The 17,241-nt window shown below is 29.5% G+C and overlaps 1 protein-coding gene across 1 annotated transcript in view; it reads right to left on the reverse strand.

The window, feature by feature from the left end:
- LOC148273456 (potassium voltage-gated channel protein eag-like) overlaps positions 1–17,241 on the reverse strand; it is a gene marked incomplete at its 3' end in the record, with an annotated part of 231,435 nt that overhangs the window by 88,536 nt on the left and 125,658 nt on the right.

Consider the following 17,241-nt stretch of genomic DNA (forward strand, 5'->3'; position numbering starts at 1 on the left):
AAATATTTGGACAAAAATACTTAATAATAAAATATCGTTTGTTAATTTGTTTAAAAGTCAAATCTTCCCATCTCCGTTTAGTAAATAACATTCCGAGGTAGAACCGTTTTACTGGTATAAAAAAAGTAATTTTTCATGTGAGCGTGTTTTATTTATAATTGTCATTTTCGCAATGATTTGACCAATACGTTTACAAAATATTTGTTTAAATTCATTTAAGATATTTCGGTTTTAAGAATTTTGTAAGCGCCATTATTTATATTTAAAACAGCCACTGTCGGTTCCCTTATATAAAGATAAAGGATAATAACGCTGGCTCGGTAACTTCGTTAAAATTATGAAAACAGCCTCATAACTTTACTTTAACTAAGGCTATATTAGAACTACTTAATGTAGAATGGTTTTAGCGGTGTGTGTGCATTAGCCTGGAAACTACTGATTAAACTGTGAATTATACTTCTAAAATGACTTATTTAGGCATAAAATATTCACATCAAATGTCGTTTGCAGGAATAAAGATGAACAAATAGATAAATAAATAATCAACTTTTAATATTAAATTATTTCATAATGTGCTATATGACGTTTTAGATTTTTCTCGCTAACACATTTGCATAAACCACATTAATTTTGAGTGAAACGTTAATTGATTAGATTAATGACTGAGATGATTAAAACTATATCCTAATAATTTATATTATTGTAATCAAAAACATTTTTCTCGTTGTGGTATGACATTTTACACTTCTATGTTTATACATTTGTATAAACCACTTTAATTTTTAGTCACACTTCGACCGGTTTCGAGGTTCATAACTATAAAATATGTATAGTACATGCAACAAAAAACTTCCCATATTAAATAATCTTTTTGTATTCCTGATATTAATTATTATGAAAATTAAAGTGGTTTCCTTTTTTCAAAAATTTCAACAATTAAAAACTGTTTTTGTGATTATAATTTTCGCTTTTCTATTAAGATATTGATAATACCAGTAATATCTAAGACGCTTGACACACGCCGGGAAGGCTCCGGTTCGGATTTACTGCTAAGAACACACACATTAAATGTGATTTTTCTAAAATTGACTGCTCTATACCATATTATTATTATTTTTTATTTACAATTTTAAAAAACCCGTTAGGTTTACATTAGAAATTTTATATTGTCTAGTCATTTTATGTCTTTTCTAGTCTAGTTAGTTCAGTCATCGTGTGCTTTTTCAGATTGATTTTAAATTTGTTTCCAGTAAAAGTTTTCAAGTAGTAAGGTAAGTTGTTGTAGTGTTTAAGTCCATTATGTAGTATTTTTTACTGTCCTGCGTTTGTCTTTCCTTTTTTAATATGATAGTGGCATTGTTGTCTGGTGTCATATTTGTGTATGTCAGCATTTTTGGCTAATATTATGTCGTCGTCTTGTATGTTTCCCAGTGTTATTTTGTGCACAATTTTTAAGGTCTCAATTTTAGTCAAGTAGTTTATGTCAAACTGGTGTGTTTATTTGTACAGTTCAGTCGTAGAGATCAGGTAGGGTAGGTTGTATGTTAGTTTAAGAATTTTATTTTGTTGTCTTTGTATTCTTGTTATATTAAATTAATTGATTTCATTACATATCATGCAAATATAATATAAAATAGAATAAAATAATAAGAAAAAAATCCCACTCAGGCATAGCATGGTTATACCTGATTTTATCAGCTTTACGTTACAGCACGCACGCAATAAAAATATACTGTTATATATTTTTTTATATAAGCAAAAAAAATAAACATAAAACAACAAATGAAAAATAAATGTTTTACAAAAAACCGTATCTAAAATAGCTTTTTGTGCATGAAAACTTTACCATCTAGAGACGGTAGACGATATATATTGAGGGTTGCATATATTTTTTTCATTTGAGTAAATTTATATGAACGGCATTTGAGTAGTAAAATGTTATTGTAGTAATGTTAATATTATTGGTAATTTCTGTGTTAAGAAACAATGCGATACCGTCATGTGAGGTATATTAATAAGGTTCGGTTTGCATAATATACCTCGGTTGATAGAAGGGAATGATTTATTTTTTTAAATTATCTGTAAAAACTATTGTCTTTTGTTTTTACGGAATTCGGTAAAATTCTAAATTTACCACAAAAAATCGGATTTTTTGTAATCCAACTTGAAGTCGAGGCAAAGTATGAGAAGTATCTGATAATTAGGAAATGGTTCTTTTTTATTATTGAAGTGGTATATCATCAGCATCTTGGATTTTTAGAACATCATTATCTATTCTCACAACCATTTTTCTGTTTCATATAAACTTATAACTATATGCTTTTGCGGCTTTAGCGAGCCAGAGCAGTTGTTTATTTTCCGGATTTAGTTTGTCATTAACGTATATTTGTTCCTTAGATTAACTGTATTCCAAGTCCTTAGCCGTTACATAGCCTTTGTTTTTTTGTCAAAGAATTTTTCCTTTGTATCTTTTGAGTAAAATTTAATTGTTATTTTATTTTTCTATATATGGATTAAAATAGTACACAATTATATAATTTTTCAACATGTCTTCACAATCTAATTTTATTAACAATCGTTCTATCGGGACTTTGGAATTTTTATCTTCTTTTTACAGTTGGACTCCTTGAATTTCAACAGGAGTATTAAGAGTGTTTTGTTCAATCTGATAAAGATGAAACTTTGTATTTATATTTAATTTTTTTATTTCCTTTAATTTGATTTCATCATTTTTTTTCAATTTCTAATTCAACAATTTTCTTTGAAAAAGATTTTAATGATTTGCTGAACGTTTCGAAGGTTACCATCTTTTTTTCTTTATTTTTATTTCTATTTTTAGAATTGTTATCACATTTGCAATTTCAACGATAGTTTGAGATGTATGTAGTTAGTGACAGTGGTGTATGTTGATTTTTTTCATATCTTTCATAGGACATTTTGTATTTTTTTATTTATTAATTTATTTTGTTCATTAACGCCCAAAAGGCATTGACAAAGAATAAAAATAAAATACATGCTAACATACTAAAGAATAAACACAGAATATACAGAAAAAATATGTGAAATTAGTTAGAAAGGATATGATTCAAAGTTTTTCAAAGTAAACAAAAAAACAATAATAACAAAGGTATGCAAGAAAAAACAGTAAGCATTTAAACCAAAAATGCAAAAATTTAAGCTTATATAATGAATTCTGTAAAGCAAAAAAAGTAAATAAAGTGTTACGGTAAACAAGAAAGACAAATTTAAGTCAAATTAATAAACAAGCAAGCATATATTATCGCGAAAAAAGAATAAATAAAAATATGTATTTATGAAGTGCGTATTTGCCAATACTACAATGCAATTTGATATAATAGTAAAAAATAAAACACAAGTAAAAGGTAATAAAAATAAACAAGTGAGTATTTTTTTTTCATTTATGGAATTGAATTGTCAATAATAGTTTGAATAGTAGCTACAAATAAACTTGATATTGTGGACTTATAAGATAATAAAGAATTGTACAGAATGTTTGCAGCCGTTCCATAAGTTTTACCTAATCTCTCGGTATCAATGAATTGTTTTGTTGGTTAGAAGAAGTACTGGAGCAATGAAACAATAAAGCACTCCTAGTGTTGACAGCAGGTACTCTAAAATTAATCAATTCAAGTATTTTTGGTACGTCAAAAAGAGAGTTTACAATTTTATACAGTACAATGAGATTATTAATAGTTCTTCTTTCAGAAAGTGTTGTTAGGTTAAGCAGTGTTAATAAATAGTCATAATTCACATTTTGTATTGGAATGTTTAATTTGTTAGTTAAATTTATGTAAAACAAATGTCATTAATTTAATATTAACTATTTCCGCTTGAGTTTGAAAAATTGACATCCATCGACTGCTTCTTAAAACATTCTTGAGTATCGAATTATATGTACTACCTATTTTAAAACGGTCAAATATGTTGTATTTGCAAATTGATCATTATTTAGACTATAAAAAGACGATTATAAACTTTCAAGAACCATTATAAAAGATCTCCCTAAGATTGTTCTTCATTTGCGCATGACGCACGTATTTAGATTTTTTATTTTATTTAACATTACATTTGTTTACTTTTTATCAATTTTATGTGTAAATGGTTCGGAGTTAAAAAAAACTCAGTATGCACGCACAAAAAGTTATCGTTGTACTCATTATATATTGTCGTATTCAATACCGTGATTGAGTTAAATGGCCTGTTAAAGTGTAAAAAAAAATGCAAAAATTACAATATCCGCATTCTCAAAGAAGGGATGAGAGATGAGGGTAAAATTTACATAAAACCAACTCGATACAAAAAAAGTATTATCCTCGTTTGAAAGCGATGAAGCTTTTATGGCGATCATTTACAAAGTCTGCTACTACGAGTACTAATACAATATTATAAAACAATAATGTATTGTGAAACTGTTTGTTCCATGTGTGAATGCTGTTAAATTTGATTAGATTTCAATTACTGTCAATCGGTCCATGAAAACAGTGCTCACATTTCAAATCGTATTTAAGCTACAAACTACAAGATTTAAAGCCTTCACATACATATAACAGTGAGAGTAAACAAACATTGTATAGTATAAGAAAAGCTTCCCAATTTTAAGGTAAATATAAAATGCACGTCGCGACACTATTTCAAACATCACGGATAATGTGAATTATGAGACAAACAGAAGGTACTAGAACAAAAAAATATTCTGTCAAATTTTATGTAAAATAAAAAAATAATTATTTAAAAGTACATTAGAAAATTTATGTTATGTGCATATACACGGTTTTTCAGGGCCAGACCACGAAACTTCATAGAAAATTCCTAAGGTAAGCTTAAAAAAAAAATCCTAGTAAAATTTTTCCAAAAAGTCATTAAAAAAATATATCAATATTATAATCTCAAAATGGAGAAAATCTTTAATTTCTAGAAGAAACATCCCTTCCGCAAGCCTACCCCACCTCAAATTTTTTTTTTCGATAAAAACGTATTTGACCAACGTAGCGATACGCACCAGACGCGGACAAGCGAAGCAGCTAGGTAGGAATGGGGTGGGGTTTTGTAGAGAGACTGCTTGACTGAGAAATAAAGTATTTACTACATTTTGAGATTGAAAAAAAAAAAAGAAATGTAGTGACTTTTGGAAAAAAAATATTAGATTTTTTTTAAAAGCTTACCATGAGGAATATTCCTCTGAAATTTCGCGGTCTGGCCCTGAAAAATCGTGTATATTAATTTTGTGTACATTAAAAACATTATTCTAAGAAATATTTGCGTTATTATGATTAATCGAAATATGTCAATTTTGGGAGGCATTTTGAACGAGTTGTAAATAATTCACTATTATAAAATGGTAATTGCGGTAGAGCGGGGTGCGAACCTTGGTCCGCGACACTAGCAACGGGACCACAACCCGGTTTTAATGACTTAGTAATATAATTTTTAATTAAACACTGTTAGTTTCATGAATTCAAATAATTAAAATGAAATTTGTTGCCATAGGCGTACCAATGCGGTGCCATATGCACATCAAATAAAGGAATAAAAATTATTATTATCATTAGTGTATTTGGTTATTATTATAATGGAACTGTTGAGGAGTGGACGAGGTGTGAATAATACCTCGTCCTAGAAGGAGGAAAAATTAGAGTTGAATGTATTGTTCGGAAGAAAGGAGGCGCAACTCCACTAACCTGCTGATGATGAGGCGTGACGAGTGCTAGAACCTGGCTGGTGAAGCTGGCGGTCGTAAGACGCTGGCACTAGAGGTGTGTAGTTCGTGAACTGTCATACTGACAAGGTCAGAAACATTGAACTAGAGACATGTTTCTTTCATCTCGGTCAGTTAGTTCGCGAACTAAATGGCTCTTTGTGTCATTTGGCTCTTCGTGTCATTTGGCTCTTCATGTCATTTGGATCTTTCATATCTGCTTGTCTTATGGATCTCTAGCTCATTTCGTTCATTCATTGAACGAGATTGTGTCCTTATCTCTGTGGTTAGTAGGTAGATTAGGTACCTACATAAACACTCTGTATCTATCGTAGGTACCTAAATGTATATACTGGCTGCTTTGTTCTTTGTTTGCGCCGCACTTGAAATTTAATTGAAACTAATTATGAAATGTCGCGATAAAAATGCTATTTTATGAATTATTATTTACGTTGAGATGAAAACATTAGGTATTTGTATTTCATTACTGCCATCTAATGTAAACAAGGGGTTAGTTTGTTCACTCAAGTTTATAAGATTATATATTTTTCTGTTCAGTATAAATAATTACAGAAACAATTCAATTTATTTATAATTTTATTTTAAAAAAATCATCATCACTAAACTAATAATGGCTTTTTAGGTTGGGCCCGTGTTAAACCATAATAATTGACATTAAAAAATATGAAGTAACTTAAAATAAATAGTGATTAAAATATATCAATTTCAAAAAAACCAATCGGACGATATAACATTAAAAAATAATTACAAATGAAACAATGTAAAAAAAACCTACCTAATTGTGGAATAACTTATTAGGTCAGTTATCTAATTTGTGCTAGAGGCCGATTAATGTTTTTAAAAATAAATATATTTGGGTATATTTTTTTTCATTTGCCTTTATTTTATAACATATATTATTACTGCACACGTTATAAACATAAAAACCTAATTTTTAAAAATGTCAACCCGATGTAAAATGTAAAGGGATTTAAAAAATTAATTGTTTTTACTTTTGTAAATAAAAAATAAATAAACCTAGCATGAAATATAACTTTCTATAATGAACAAAATAATTTATCTGTTTTCTGCAGGTTTGTGATATTATAATATCTAAAGAACAATATTATCAAATCTATAAAGAAAATCATGCTGACAAACCAGCCGCTCGTACGCATTTGGCTAAAGCGAACGAAAGAACGAAACGAACAAGAGATATGAAAGACACGAAAGATATGGAGACACAAGTGATACGATGATGCGAAAGATGCGGAGATATGGTGACCTAAATGAGCCGAATGAGCAAAAGACACATTCGTTCAATTGAACTACTTAAAAGATTCGGTCACTTTGGTGATGCAGATCAAGTGACACGTATCCTCTCGGTGACAGGGTCTTACCCACGTCTAGCTGGCACAGCTTGTATAGAGCTGGCGGTCTTAAAGGACGCTGGCACAGCTCGCTTGATTATAGATTAATTGAACACTTCACTCGTTAATGTTAGATTTTGTAAAGGTTTTTTATGTTGTTACCGGCACTCACGCGTAGTATTATTGTTACATGAAGTGCGCTAGGAAATGGGAAGGACGGGTAGGTAGGCATAGATTTGATCCAAGCATAAACATTCTATTGAATTATTTTTTTACTGGCTTGGCTGATTTAAAACACGTTTTATACACAATTTTACAAACCAATCTTACGTAAACTTTTGTCCTTGCTTTAATTATTTAATTGTATTTTATTTTAAGTTGATATATATTTAAACAAAAATCATAGTAACTGAATGGACTAAACGAGTCAGTCAATAAATAAACTAAGAAAAATAAAATTAAGAATTATCAACGAGAAAAAATATAGAGTAACAAGTGAAAAAATAATAACAAGATTTGTTTTTTTAATAAAAAAAATATATTTTTATACCTTATCTACTTATACGCCTTTACTTATTAATATTCACCCAAGTTGGTTCTGTTTTTAATAGGGCATTGGATTTAAATTGAATTATCTTGATGAACGACGATTTAATCTGCGTGAAACCTCAGATTTATATTTATTATGGGGGTGGTCTAATGTTTTATGGGTAAATTGACTGATTTGTAAAATTTTCTAGGTGCATAGGCGAGGCATGCTGATAAACTAGCGAAGAATGGTAATTTCCATTAAGGCTTAATCCGAGCTTACCTTTACGTGTAAGCTCAACTTAAGGGAAATTATCAGTGGCTTTCAACCTGTAGTCACTTAATACTGATTGCACCACGGTGCGCTTACGACAAAAAAGGTCTTTGGGAGTTTTCAAAAATAAAGACGAAAAATCATTTTTGGTACTGAATTTAATATTGATTTTAATAACTTGAGGGAACATCAATCGGTAAATTATTATTTTAGGTCAAATATTCACACACAGTAATTTTTCTTTGTAAAAATGAGAAAATTACGTATTGAATGCAAATATTTTGGACCGGTACTGAAAAATTATTGTTGGTCTAAATTATTTTTCGACTTTGTGTATTCTGGGTAATACATGCCGTTTGAGTTTGGTGGCGTTCGTCTACAGTAGCGCAGTGGTGGCTCATTTGCTTGAGGTCTCAGACTCGAATAAGGTATTAAGGATCTGGAGCGCAAGACTTATGTTATGATCATTATTAATACGATGATTGCATCATCGATTAATTGTGGTTTGCCAATGCAGTGCGTTAGATACGATTGATTATCGATAAAAGTTCGATGATTCTGATGATGACATTTTTACGGTTTGCGTTTTAAAATTAAACTTATTGAGTAATTTGAGTATTTTAATTAATTATTATAAACACAGCTTTAATATTTATAATATGTATTGAACTATAAAGTATTTACCTTACATTCTGAATTATAAAAACATTTATAATAGCAAATAGTATTGGTATATAAAAATAAAAATATCGCAAATTCTGTTTTTATATATTTTTACGACGATTATGGAAATGATAAAGTGATTCAAATGGCGTCTTTGTAATTTTTGTTGTCTAAATATTTCGACCTAATTTTGATATTTTAATTTATAAAAATAAGATAATAATGAAATTTTATTATTTCAGTTAATTTAGTTATTATTGGTCCGTCTTTTCTTTTCTTAAAAAAAAAAAGTAGTTTCTTATGTTTACCTCAATTTTATTTCTTCAAGTCATTCTTTATTTTTTTCTTTTACTAAACTTTATCTTTATTATAACTTAAATTCATTTTACATACTTATTTTATAAAATTTATGAAATATGGTGGAGTTCTATAATTGAGGATATATATAAATAATGTTAGTAATGCAAACTTAAAAATGGTTTGTATTTTATGTATCCTTGTTGAACTTCCAAATAAATCAAAATAATTAACTAACAAAGTAATGAAATCTAGATATGTTATAATAAACTATTTTCTAAATGTTTTGTGTTAAATTTTAGATTTTTCTATTTCATTATGGCTTCCAAATGAAAACTAAAAATTGGGTCTGATTCTCTTTGTAAATATGTAAAAAGTCTTTCTACAAAATAACTATAAAAATATTGTAGCATAAACTAAGCAACTACTAATAAACATTACAAATTATCTGTATTTTTTTTACATAAACTTGTGTTTGTTTCCTAGCGAGTAGGTAATTTAGGGCTATAGCGCCAGAAAAAGTTCAGTTTTAAAAAGCTAAAAGTTAAATAATTGTTAGGTTTTGATCAAAATAATCCAAATGGGGGCTTGACCTTTTTCATTGAGCCTATTTTGTCTATTTTAACTACAACATAACAATTATTTAACGTTGACTTAACGTTTTATCGGACCACTGGCCCTTTATAAATATTTCAGAATATTTTCTTTCTACTTGAGGAATGTTTTACTGGCGTAGAGGAATCTTGACCTAACAGTTTGACATTCTTTGACCCCCCTGACCTTGCCGCGTGATACGTCACGTGATAAATAGCTTCCGAAATGGCCTCCCTCAATGAACTCTTCTAGGTTATGTAACAAAGTAACTGAAAACCTTCTGAAAATTTACTGAAATATTGTACAATACGCCAACATCACTGAGCAGATAGAAACATTACTATTATTTTGTGAAAGTATTCACATAGTACTGATTTTTAAAAAGTAATTTTATACTTCTTTTAACTCTTGCCGGTGATTTATAGCTAGTATTTATTGCATCGAATAACATTAATATCTCTATAAATATAATGAATGCTATCTTAAAATTTTAGGTATTCCTCCGTTATACATTTAAGTATAGGTTAAAATATGTTTTTATCAAATAACAAATACTTTTTGGGCTCAAAAATAATATTTTATTGGAAATCAGAGATAAAACACCAATACATTCGAAAGTTTACCGATGTGTCGCATGTCGTGACGTGACGAAGTAAAGGAGTACCGAATAAGACTATTGTCCTACACACTCTCTACGTCTGAATCTCGATTCTACGAGTATACTCGGGAGCGAGAGAGACGCGTCACTCGCGCGAATCGCAAAGTTGCCAGTACTTCAGTACAATACGCCAGTAGCTCTACAGTAGCTTTCCAAGTTTCGTTTTAAGGGTGGACCTCTTGCGAGCGTAGCTACGCGAGCTAATGTTTATTTTCATATTTTTAGCAGTTATATTAGAATTGTTATTAGTTTCGACTTCAACTAAAAATAATTTCAGCAATTTCTGATGAATACTTCATTTTTTCAATAAAAAAATCTCTCATTTTTGCATGTCTATCGACTACACTTTTGCATCAGTAAGTAGATACAATTTTACTTATTTATCATCCCTTATATCTGGTGGTGCGTGGAACACTTCATAAATACCGTAACCAAGTGCAACATATCTAATTATGTGTTACTTAAATGTAAGGTTCAGTCTTACGTTTTAGTTGCCAGTCTAGATATAATGAAATATTGCATTGTAGAATCACTTTTGTAACAAATATTTACGTCGGATTGCCAGTAATCGAAACCAGGATCTCAAGAACGGTAAGCGGACGTAGCAACCACTTCTCCTCGGGACGGAATTATCTCCATATGATTTTCTTTTAACATTTTTTGATTTGAAAATATTTATTCGAAAAGTCGAAATTAAGTCGAAAATTGAATCAAGTCGAAAATACTTTTGTAGTTTCCTGTTTTATTCACACAAAAAAACCACGGAGGTGTCAAACTATGCAGTATATATCTAGGTTTGCTCTATATAAAGCATTTTTACATTATAAACTGTAACTTAAAAAGCTTCAACAATACGCTTCTTCAAGCCACAGCAGGGTGGATTTACTCACCTCTGTTTGAGCGGTGGCAACAAATAATACTGAGACCGTCATAAGGACATAATAAAATGTAATACATTTAAATTTGTCTCATTTGTGTATTAATTTAATTTTTTTTTTCTGTCTCAACGATTTGTTTTTTTTGTTTTGCTTTATACTTTTAATTTTATAGATTTTAGATTAAAAACAGGGTTAAAACAATGTTAGAGTTACAAATTGCTAAAAAAGGGAAGAAAATAATAAAAATCCATGATTTTTTTCACTACTTACGGAAAACTAATTCCTAACAAATTTATCCCGTCTTTACTATACCAAGCATTTAGAAACGACGCGTGCCTGGTTGAGAATGACAAAATAACTGACATTATCAATTTACATAATTATTAGGTATAATTAGACCAATATAAGTATAATGACACAATTTATGCTTGACTCAATTAAATATTCGAATTAAAATACGATTAAAAGAACGTTCTAGAAAATAACGTAATTAAAAACAGGGAGCCAAAAAGATTGCTTGGAATAATTTTGTAGTTTTAATTTATAATCATTACTGCATGCCATCCTTATGCTTAGTTTCTACAATTATCAACATTTATGTCTTTGCTCTAAATCAAACCCAGTACCAATTAATATATTTTATATAGTAAAAAAATCTGCCGACCATTATACGACTAGGCAAAAAAATATTTTTTTGTGGGATTATGTTATTTTTTTATGACACTTTCATCATCATCATTCTCTATTTCACCTTCAGTGGTGCATAGGGCAATACGTTGGTAAGTCAAATGCAGCACATTTTGATCATCTATTATGTAAAGATGTGGGGATCAATCTTATGATTCAGGTGCCAGCCCAGAAACATAAATTATAATATTTCAATCCCAACAACCAATAAAACCAATATTTTGCGCCCATTCTGCCAGGAATCGAACTCAAGAACTCAAAAACTATAAGCGAATGCGAAGTTCAACAATAGGTATAGTGGTAAATACTACACAGTTTGTAAAGTAATCACTCCATTTAGCAGATAGTAAATAATGCAATGAGCAAAATGTTGGGATTTGTTCTTCAAACAGCTAAGGTGTTCTTGAATACTCGTGTTCTTAGGCTTCTTTATAACGCATTGGTGCGAAGCAGACTTGAGTGTGGACCTCTGATCTGTGCGCCCCACGACTTGAAGTACTCTGTTATGCTGGAGATGATTCAGAAAAAAAATCTGAGGTATCTTTACTTAAGGGAGTGCAAATATTATCCGTGGTTGTACCCGTCTGACTGCATACTGGGAACGTTTGGCTACAATAGTTTGGAGAAAATAAGAAATGCATACTAGTTTTTGTAATTTTTCAGATTAATCCGTGGTATTACGATCAACATAGGTGTAATGGAGAGTATTTTTCTTTGTGTTCCTAATGACTACCTAAGACATAGGCAGCTTAAGCTGTTTTATCTCCCTGCTTGTAGAACCAACCTGCCGATGGTAATGCCAGTAGAAAAAGCAATGTCTTTACTCAACTGTACCTCTTCGGATATTGACATCTTTCATATTAGTGAAAAAAAGTTTAGAGAGGAGAGCACTGTTTTCTATTTTTTTTTCTTTCTATTAGCGGACTTTAACTAAGCAAAAATGTTTACATTTATATATATTGTGCGTTATTTACAAAGATATGATTTTTTAAAGTTACATTTATCAAACACCGCGCCAAATGACTGTAATCAGTGTGTCACTTTTCAGTAGTGACGTCATGAAACGGTTGGCGTTCTTACTTTCACTGACCGCGGTAAGTTGTATTTCTCCAGCCAATAACAAAACTGACAAGAATCTATGGAATATTGCTTTAATTACTTCATTTAGTTGATCGTAATTTGCTTATTTCTATGTTATGGTTGTTTTTACGAACGGTAAATCTGGCAACGCTGTTGAAATGTCAAAAATTTGCAATCACAAATTGTACTCTTTTTTTTCTATGGTCAAAACGTTTCTTACAGGGCGCAGGGGCTTTAAAGCGGAAACCGGAAATACTACACGTAGATATAAGGAGTGACGTCATTATTTACGATTTTAAAATAATACAATTTTTAACATTCTTTATTTATTTTAGCGTGCGTTTTTTAGATATTTCATCCTACTACAAAATTTTTTAATATTCACGTGTACACGAAAACATTTTTAAAATGTAATTCCGGGTTGGGCTGGAATTCAAAAAAAATTGCTGGGTATTTTTATTTTACCATCTTTTTATATTTAAATTTTGGTTTAAGTTTTTTCGGGTTAAGTATGCCTTGAAATATTTTTGTAATGTGCATAAACGCATATAAAATAAATAAATTGAAATTGAAATAATAAGCCCTTTACCTAGATTATTTTATTCACTGCTTAATTTTCTCATATCATCTGTCCACGTAGACATTTTTTGTTAATAATTATTGTTTGATATTGTCTTGATTAGAAGTATCAAAGGGTAGGATAAACATTGAACAAACATAAGTTATTGTTAAGCTGCAACCTTTCCCTATCCGCGTCTACATCCGGTTGTGGCCAACGGGTGTCCGGAAGTAATTTCCGGTGGCTATTTAAGGAAACTGGTAGGGAAAATTTGCGGCCAAAAAGCCTCTAAACTGGCCAAAAGTGGCTTGAAACCAGTTTTGAAAATGTAATGAAAACCCTCAACTACAAACTATTATTCATCAATTTAAATTAATTTTATTAGTTTTTCATCTAAGCCACATAACCTTAGGTCTTTTTGTAATTTATTCTGAGTCAATTGACAACATGAGTATTTTTTTACATAAAATACGACTGTCAAGTGATGCTCCTAATTTGTTTAAATAATATTTTCAGGGAAGAAAACAAGTAACTAAAATAGATAACAAAGTATCTGAACCAATAGAAAATAATTTAGGAGTTCCCCAAGGATCAGTTTTAGGACCAATTTTGTTTATTATATGTACAAATGGCAAAACCCAGATAATAAAACACTGGAAAGTGCAACTATTTTCCGAGGACATATTTATCAATATAGAGGGTAAAAATTATGCAGAAACTACCAACAAATTGAATGAGGACTTAACAGTATATCAAAATGGCTTAAAATAATCAAACTAAAACTTAATGTTGGAAAAACTAAATACATGGAATTTGAAAGAGAAAACCAAGATTTTATTATGTTAATGGCAAAACTATTGAAAAAGTGGATGAAATTAAGTGTTTGGGTATAATATTAGACTCGAAATTAACTTTGAATGCAAATTTTGAGCTTTGTTTAAAAAAAACTGTCTTGGTAGATTGAGAAATAAATCAAATTGAAATACAGCAGAATACATACATGAAAATATAATTATAGATTACTTCTGTACAGTATTATCTTTACCGAATCATGGAAATTCAAATAAATTGGGAAAGGTAGAAATAATGAAATATAAAAAAAACGAGAAGAACTTTATCGGATACCAATAAAAAAGAGATTGATATATAATATGCTTGTTTTTAAATAAATAAAATTAACAATCGATTTACCAAATACTTCATTAATACGATATAGTTAAATAAAACAATTCACATGTATATTACTCGAAATAAGGATATAAAAAGCCTGCCATTGAAAAAAAAAAACAATCCCAAAATTGCATTATGTATTAAGGTTTACAAATGTAGGAAGAGATGCTTTTTTATTATTTTTTTAAAACTCATTTTTAACCCTTACGGATTATTACATTCATTTTACAAAAATAAAATATCATTTTTTATTCACACTCTGTAGTTGATAATAATATTTTTTACTCCTTTTGAAAAGTTTTTCCGAGTTTTTTGTTTAGTTTTGTCTGGTTGTTGATTGTATAATTTCAGTCTCTGATTTATTTGTCTCAATTGTCCTTGTCTTGTTTTGGAATGTTTATGTGATATTATTATGATATTCTTGTATAATGTCCATTGATTATAATATTTTTTTTCAAGTTTTAGTTCTTTATCTACAAGGATATCACTGGCTAACTTATGAATAAATTTTACGGATCCTTGTTGAAAAAGTTCATTAACATTTATTGTTGGGTTTTTTTTAATGTATAAAGAATGAAAAGCGTTTGAAGGAATATGAAAACAAACGCTATGTTAAAAGTAAGATGACGTAAAAAAAATGAATTAGAGTATGTGAAAATATTCGTTAATATGCTCATTGTAATAAAAACTACTTTAAAAAATAATTAAAAATAATAATAAAGCCAAGAGCACCATAAAATAGGAGGAGAAAACCGATTTTAAGAGCGAATGAAAGTATTATTTTATCAATAATTGTAGTGGTGTTTTGATCTCAGATATCGCCACTTTTTATTTTTTTGTATCCCTTTATCCATTCATCTCTTTTTTTTATTTCGCAACCTTCATCACGATTCTTCTCTTCGTAATCGATTTAACCGTCTGAGCCATTTCCAGTAAATCCGTTTCATCAATTCCATCTTTCACCAATAAATCGTGAAAGTTCTTGAATGCTTGTACCGTCAAAACCGTCGTCTCTGATCGATTACGCGAGTTCTAACATGCCAAAAATTTAATTTCCTGGTGATTCGCGGTCATTTTCTGCTTCAACTGACGATTGCTAAATACATCACATTCTCAACCTAAACATAATTTGCCCTTTTAAATAATGTTATTGAATTTATCAAAAAAGGTGGAATTTTCTCTTGAAACCGTCATGCGTCAGCGTAATAATGCTAACGTCATGAGCAGAACAAAGTTTTTCACATTATTACAAACTTTAAAAAGGTTGTTACAGTTTTGAGTTTTCTCCTTCGTAACACGTACACGTACATCAAAATTACTACATTGTATTAACTTACCTGCGAGTAAGTTAAGTTAATTTGTAATTGACGTTCAAAACAAGATATATAATAAATTATCCATATAAAAACAGAACAAATACAAAACAATAAAAAATATTTTTTGAAAATAATAATATTACGTTATTTAAGAAATGTATTGAAAATCTACATTACCTCCTCGTACAAATAATTTATTTTTATATTATTATTTTTTTACACAAGTTTTGAGTTTTCATTTGTTTGAACATTTGCATTTATGGAGCAATTTTTTTTAAATCGTATAAAACCGTGTTAGAAAACGGAAAACATGTTAGAGTAGATTGAAATTCGAACCTCGGACCTCTTGATCCGGGGTCCACGATATTACCCACAGGTTCACGATACGACCAAAACCCATCGCAACAGAAGGGCAGATAAAGGGATTACGCAGGTTTCAAAAAAATATTGACGGTCTATAAAAGTAAAGGAAAAAATTCAAGAATGAGACTAAACAATTCAAATGGTACATAAAAGCATTCGCAATTTATTAATAATTGAATTAGAATCTGTTATAAAATTTACGTTATAAGCAAACATATATTAAAAGATACAAATTACATACGACTCACACAAAAATAAATAACTATTCATTAACCACATATTTTGTGCAATTTTAATATTGTCTTGTATTGGGTGTTAACACAAGTTGTGTCTGTTTTTTTTTCCGAATAAAGAGAATAAGAAGGCACAACAAAAAAAAATAACAAATTTGTTAATGATGTATTCTCCTCCATTACTTTATAATAAATTAGTCAATAATTCACAACATCTTCACCGTACACTGGGCAAATATCGCGAGCTGCACTGACAGCTTTATTTCCTCGATTGAACACGAACAGAAAATGTCGAAAATGCCCATTTTGGTCTCATTGACATTTTTGTAAACGAAAAAAATAATGTATGTATGTACTAAACGCAATACTTACTTTTATGTTTTAATATTAGTGATTATATTTAAATTTGGAATAAAACTGACACAACGCAATGTTAACACCCAATGTATATAAACTTTATATTTGAACATATAGGGGCGGGTATATTGTGTAAGGCAATTTCTTCCTACCTACCCTGGAAACTCTTTTATAATAAAAAAAAGGGAAATATGAACAAACATTTAGTTGGTATAATACAATCTTTATTTTAATGTTACTATAATCCATACTTATATTATAAATGTAAAAGTGTATGTGTTCGTTTGTTTGTGTTTTCTTCACGTCTCAACGGGGCTACCGATTAACATATTTTTTGCGTAGGGATAGCCAAAGAGGTGAGAAGTAAAATAGAATACTTAAATACAGCGAAAATAATAATACCAACAATAACCAATATTATTTTAAAATGATTACCTCGGCGGTAAGACAGGATGTCAAAAATAATCACTTCAAAACATTTTTTTTTGAATTTCTCTA

The sequence above is a fragment of the Micrasema longulum genome, unplaced genomic scaffold, assembly GCF_059751315.1.
Source record: "Micrasema longulum isolate JH-2025_06_02 unplaced genomic scaffold, ASM5975131v1 h1tg001946l, whole genome shotgun sequence".
Lineage (NCBI taxonomy): Eukaryota > Metazoa > Arthropoda > Insecta > Trichoptera > Brachycentridae > Micrasema > Micrasema longulum.